General features: G+C 36.7%; 1 pseudogene; it reads left to right on the top strand.

Annotated features, from left to right (window-relative positions):
* Positions 1-1,988: 1,988 nt before the first annotated feature.
* The window catches only part of LOC107745592 (uncharacterized protein C10orf88-like), a 7,051-nt pseudogene continuing 2,055 nt past the window's right edge, over positions 1,989-6,984 (top strand).

Here is a 6,984-nt window from a genome sequence, read left to right as displayed (position 1 = left end):
AGTGTTGATATCAATATTTAGCCAGCTGTAAAGATGCTGCCAGAACTTCAATGTGACTGGACAAGAAAAAATAAATAAATGTTCAATGGTTTCAGGCTCTTCTAAACAAAAAACACAAGGATCTACCTCAAAACGGAATCTTTTCCGTAAAATTTCGGCAGCTGGATACACATTATTAATAATCCTAAACTGAATATCCTTCATTTTAGGTAGAATTGGCCATTTAAGATAATTACAGAATTAAATGAGATGAATGATGGAATCCCGTATGATTCGTTTGTATTTTACTCAGGAGTATGCATGGGTGTCTCTGTGGGTCCTGGAGCAGCAGCCGTCGCTGTTTATTCATGTGATATTGATGTGAATGGACGTTGTTAGAGTGCTATACAAGGGTGTAACTTTGGTTTGAGAAGTGGGGGGGGGACACAAAATGTGGGGAAATGTTTTCGATTTGAATCCCATTTCCTGCATTTACATACATTTAGGGACTATGGTGATACAAAATCCAGGAAATAATTAAGTTGATTAATGATCAATTCTGGCAAAAAGAATAGTAGGCTACTAAACTATGTATAAGAAAAAGATGTCTTTCTTTCTTTATTGTTTAATAGGGGCCGATCGCCAAGACTTGAGAGAATCATTTTATAAAGTCGAAATTGTTCACCATTCATGTTTTGAATAATGTTTAAATAATGTGAGACTCAATTTCCACTGTTAAACAAACTTTTATTTCAAACTAACCACTTTATTTTCAACTTTTTGATTATTTCCTTCATTTTTATTGAAAATAAATGCCTTTACGATGTGATACGAGATTTGAAAAGGGAGAAAAAAAAAGTTCTGCAAAAGGTGGGATCGAACCGCGTCAAAAAGCCAACGACAAGCGCTTATCCATCTGCGCCACTAGAGCTGATGATTAATAGGCACTTTTAACTAAATGTAAATATACACTCCGTATTTTTTATTTCATAGTAAGGGCAATTCATACAATACATTTAAACTGAGCTACTTTAATACCATCTCCGAACTTTCTACCACGACTCTGCTGTTCTTCGGCTGGTTCTTCCCTGTATACGTTGATTGACAGATGTCTCGTCAGTCAGTGGTGAGTAATCCCAAACCAATGGCGCTGTCTCAAACTATACCTACCTTTTCCGGTTTGTCTGATTTGTCGTTGTGTTTTCTGACTTGTTATTTTGTTTTCGAATTTGTCATTGTGTTTTCTGACTTGTTATAATGTTTTCTGAATTGTTGTTGTGCTTTCTGAATTGTTATTTTTTTATTTAGACTTGCATTTGCGTTTGTAATTTGTTATTTTGTTTTCAGAATTGTGATTTGCTCTGCACTTCTCGGCCACCGTATTATTCTGACCTGAGCTAATTTACTGAATCAACCAACTAACATCTCCTTTCTTTCTTTCTTTCTTTCTTTTCATCCATGATGACATTAAAGTCATCTGTTGCTGCTTCTGGCGTTTCATCGCTGACTGTGCTGCAACCGCTATACCTGCTCATTAGAACTCTCAGTGAGCTATCTTTAGAGTGTGCACGCGACGTTCCTGGACGCGGACGCGCGCGTCTGTGCCCTGCTCGGTCCTGCTCCGGCGTGCGGTTAAAAAAAATCATAACAAACGAATTTGAAAGTGGGGGTGACACAAACGTGATTTTGAAAAGTGGTGGGGACATGTCCCCCCTGTCCCCAGTGGAAATTACGCCCCCGGTGCTATATATATATATATATATATAAAACAGGGATAACAGTGCGCGAATGGAGTGTTTTTGTTTTGAGCATCACAGCTAATATGTATTTTAACCTCTCACACAGTACATTTATGGAGCGACATAACCGAAATGGTTAGATTTTAGTGTACGGTGTATAATGTAACTGACCATGACTGTGTTGGAACAAACGGTTTAATTCAGCGCACATTGCGGTCTGCGGATGATGTGTGAATGCTTTTTGGCTGGCAGTAAAAATCCTCTACCAGGATGTCCTCGAGTGAAGATGGTGCGATCCCTGCACGCAGCTCATGGCAGTGCTCATCACAGAAACAGCTGTCTGATGTTCTCACAGCAGCACAAGACAACAGTCCAAACGATGACTGCAGGTTTGAACATGACAGGTGAGTCCGTTTCAATGCCTGCTGGTGGCTAGAAAGCTAAAGTTATTTTAAAATACTTATGAACTATTCCTTTAATATGTTATTGATCCATAAAATGTCACAATAAAATAATAAAAAATATCTCAATTAAGCCTCCTTTAAAAAAATAAATATATATATATGTGAAAGTGACGTGACATGTGGCCAAGTACAGGTGCATCTCAATAAATTAGAATGTCGTGGAATTATTTAATACACGAGTTTCACAATTTGAGTTGAATTACTGAAATAAATGAACTTTTCCGCGACATTCTAATTTATTGAGCTGCACCTGTATGGTGACCCATACTTGGAATTAGTGCTCTGCATTTATCCCATCCAAAGTGCTCACACACAGCAGTGAACACACACCCGGAGCAGTGGGCAGCCATTTTTTGCTGCGGCGCCCGGGGAGCAGTTGGGGGTTCGGTGCCTTGCTCAAGGGCACCTATATATATATATATATATAACTCTTAACATAAAAGTATTTTTTTGTCATAAGGAGGAAAAAAATGAATATAAAGTATCAGGTGACTTGTTATTCATACATTTGCACATGTATTTTTCACAGGTGTGACCCTGTCTGTCTGGAGAGAGCCGAGGAGGGCTCCCATGTATTGTCACACTTCTGTGCACACCTCACTCTACATCTGTGATCAGCAGTCTTCAGGTTGTCAGTGAAGCCTGCACTATTGAAGTGTACTCGCTGTCTGGAGAATACTGTGGCACCTGCCGTGGAGAGGAAGTTCAAAGATCACACACTGATGGGTATTTTTCAGAGGTTTTTACACTTGCTTACACTAGCTCTTGTCCTTGCTCTTCATCGTTTTGATGTCTATATCGGTTCTGTTTCTTATCCTAAACTTTACCTGTTTAGGTAAAAAAAGATGTTTATTATTATTATTATTATTATTATTATTAAAAAGCATTAATCCCATTCAAACAAAAACAAAAGTTTGTTAATGTCATTCAAATTAAATTAATAATTGCTGATCAAACCAATATAAACATTTTGACATTTTTCTGTAATATGCATTAATTTGTTTGTGAATGAATTAGCTTTGAAAAGGCAATATAGAAATTAAAATGTATTATTATTATTATTAAATAAACAACAGATTATTATTATTCATTTTTGTTTAAGAAACATATTGGTCTGTTTATAGATTCAGCTCAGTATATTGTTGGATAAGTGAAATATTCGTTATTTTACAATATTATAGACTATTTATGAAGACTAATGCTGATTCTTTTTTTTTTTTTTTTTCAGTTCTGAAGATAAGAGGCATTTCTACAGGAATCATCTGTTGCTGGAAAATCCTGTTGCATCCTGTGAGGTAAAGGTAAGGGAAGCTGGAAATAATATCCAGGCTCTCATCACAAACTGATCTCTGTTGGCTCAGCATCGATGTGGTGTCTCCGCACAGCTGCTCTCTCTCGGTGGCCACTCGTCTGCGGCTATCGCCCATGTGGGTGTGGTACTGGAGATGCCCAAGGACAGACAAGGTGGGCCGAGTGTAGACCCAGGCATAGACCTTCAGCGTGTGCAGACTATGATGGAGGAGATGGGCACCAACCTTTCACCAGGAGCACAGAACCTCATGGAGCTGGTGCAGTGCCAGCAAAAGCATTATTATAGCAGAATTACCACTGCTCTGGTCTTTTAAAAAATGGTTGATATTATAAACTCTGCACAAATTTCCAGTGTAGAATCTCTTGTCTGTAAGCAGCCAGTAGCAACCGCATAGCAACACAACACACTAACAATCACCCAGAACACCTTAGCATACACAAGCATTGTGGTGGTGATTTTTTTGCATGGGCAAGTTTCAATCCCACTCCCATTTTTGTATAATTCTAGTAGATTCTGCTGTTCAGCAGTTTTTGCTCTTTTTGCAGACATCATTTCTTGTAGGCGTTTCTTGTAACAGTCTGTCAGTGTCTAACCATTTTTTTGTAGACATTTTTGCCCACTCTTCCTTATAGAAAAGCTTCAGCTATATGATATTTGGGGGCTTTCTCATGTGTCTCATATATCAGGGCTTTTTAAAAATGCATTAGTTACCAGTTTTTGTGTGTTTGAACATTCAATATATTTTTTATAAAATGTCGTAGAGTAAAAAGTATATTATTATATTATGCTTTGGAATGTTGTGAAGTGAAAGTTATGCCACTTGAAAATGATACCGTATTCCATATTCCCTCTATACATTAAAATATGGACACATGGATGCATTCAGCCGTGGCCCATGTCTTCATCATATGTTACCACTATACATTATCGGTTGTTTAGATTAAGATTTTGTTTAATGTTTTTTTCAAAGTGATCTCTTATGCTCACCAATGCAGCACTTGTTTGATGACAAATACAGTAAAAACAATAATAATGTGAAATATTATTAAAAAAAATTAATATGTTGTAAAATGTAATTTATTCTTGTGATGGCAAAGCTGAATTTTCAGCAGAATCTTCATGCTTTATAGTGTTGTGGAAACCATGATAATTTTTTTTTTTTTTATGAATAGAAAGTTCAGCATTTATTTGATTTTGTATATTTTATATATAGAATCCTTGCTTAATAAAAGTATGAATTAATCATTTATTTACTTTTGTATTAATATACTTACCCCCAAACTTTTAAATGGTAGCGTATCACGGTTTCCTCAAAAATATTAAGCAGCAAAAACTGTGTTCAACATTGATAATATATTAAGAAATGTTTTTTGAGCACCAAAATCAGCATATATTAGACACTGAAGACTGGAGTAATGCCTGGAGAAAATTCAGCTTTGCCATAATAGAAATAAATTAAATTTTTAAAATATAATACAATCTTAAAATTCCTATTTATTACTGTTTTTACTGTATCAATTAAATGCAGCCTTTGTGAGCATTCCTTTCAAAAATATTAAAAGTCTTATTCCAATTATTCCAAACCTTTGACCAATAGTGTTATATAAGTATAATAAAGGAAAGTATTCTTTTTAATTGGATATGTAAAATTAATTATGATTCACATATTTTCTGTTATAACCTACAGTTTTAGTATTTTAACAGCATAATATTTTATTTTCATTTTCTCACTTTTTTCTGTTTTTAAAGCAAGTTTTTTGGACAGTTGTTTCTTTGAAAAAGAAAAGAAAAAATAGCCAGCACAAAGCTTCATCACAACTGAACAATCATTCTTTGTGTGTGTTGTGTCCAGAATAAATCAGACGTGCTCAATGGATTCATTCCTCTGCTCAAGGGAGGAGGAGCTTTGAGCTGTCTGTCAAGAGGAGGTGGGGCTTCCAGTTCTGCAGGAGTGGAGTCAGGCCCAAATCCACCATCTGGCCTCGGGCAGCTTCTGTCTAGCAGCAATCATAACCAGATACCCGGTGCCATGTCTGCCCTGCTGAGCACTGACACAGGCACGATCAACCCAGACCTGCTTCCAATGCTGCAGAGCGTATGCGGTCAGGTCACGCAGCTCCGACTGGAGGAAGCCACATCTCCAGAGAGGAAGAAGAATGGAGAACGGTAAGTGTGAGTCATGTGCGGTGTTCAGTAAACAGACGTTCAGTTACCACGGTGGTTGAAGTCACTCAAAAGTTTGGTTTTGGTAACCAGCTCATCTTGATGAAAGTGTGAATATTATGAATATGAATAATAATACTGATAAACGCATGAGGATAAAGCATTAGTTACATGCAAAATTTAAATATTCCCTAAAGACTTTTTGAGACTGTATTAGTTTATTTCTTCCTGGGAACACAAAATAAGTTGTCTAACAGAATACAGAGTGCTCTGTTTTATACCGTGAAAATCCATGACTTGTGCACTATATTCCAAGTTTATGAAGCTGTATGATAGATTTGTATGATGAACGGACCAAAAGTCCTTTTTCACTGAAAACATTTTACACCAATGAAGCTCTGCAGTCTCTTTCAGTTCAGATATAGTATGATGAGATGTGTGGCCCATCATATTTGACATTAGAGATCCGGAACCAGTGACATTTGACGTCACTGGTGGTAAACATGGCTTTAGTCTACGGGAAAATGATCAGTGAACAGTTCTACAATTATATGATATACGATTTCATTAAAAAAGAGCATTCTGGACAATTCAAACTTGAACCTTCAAACAGGAGAAAGTCATACAGTTTTGGAAATACATGAACGTGTGAGTCTGTTTCTTTAGTAGTAACTAGTTAAGATAAAAGTTTATTTGTTAAGCCACATGAATTAGTATTTATTCAAAGTAACTAACCAACCATGCAAGTTAGGGTTGGGCGAGTTAACCAACATTTTTTATTTAACAACTAAATGAGACTGGGATCTAGGCCTGGGCGATAAAACGGTATCGATATTTATCGACGGTACACCTTCTTCGATAACGATATAAAAAATGTTCGATATAGTGCACGATATAGGCACGTGCTCTGAGTGACGCAGACAGCACACACAAACATGAACACATGCTGAATTGAGTGCTGTGACTGCCTGTGATGAGGAGATTGTGAATAAAAAAATGAATATTAGTCGAATTTAAAATAAACATTTGCATTTGAATGCAAAAATAGTACAATCAACTGTTAGGAGTGCGTCAGGGAGTATCATCAGTGGAGCACGAGATGCGGTGATAACGATGTAAGTGACGTTGTTGCATTTGCATGTTTTGTTAGTCTAGCCCACGAGACGCGTAGTTGCTGCATTATGCATTCAAAATATTTTGAGAAATATAGAAGCTCAATGCAGAGAAGATCTTGATTAGGTTAAAACCGAAACCAAGCCATTCACACAGAATGCATATTCAACGCATTATTTTTTAGACGGACAAATATGACTGCTGCACTCGCGTC

The sequence above is a fragment of the Sinocyclocheilus rhinocerous genome, unplaced genomic scaffold, assembly GCF_001515625.1.
Source record: "Sinocyclocheilus rhinocerous isolate Xijiao unplaced genomic scaffold, SAMN03320098_v1.1 scaffold672, whole genome shotgun sequence".
NCBI classification, from domain to species: domain Eukaryota; kingdom Metazoa; phylum Chordata; class Actinopteri; order Cypriniformes; family Cyprinidae; genus Sinocyclocheilus; species Sinocyclocheilus rhinocerous.
Note: the sequence above shows the minus strand (reverse complement) of the source record. Positions and strands in the feature narration are given on the sequence as shown.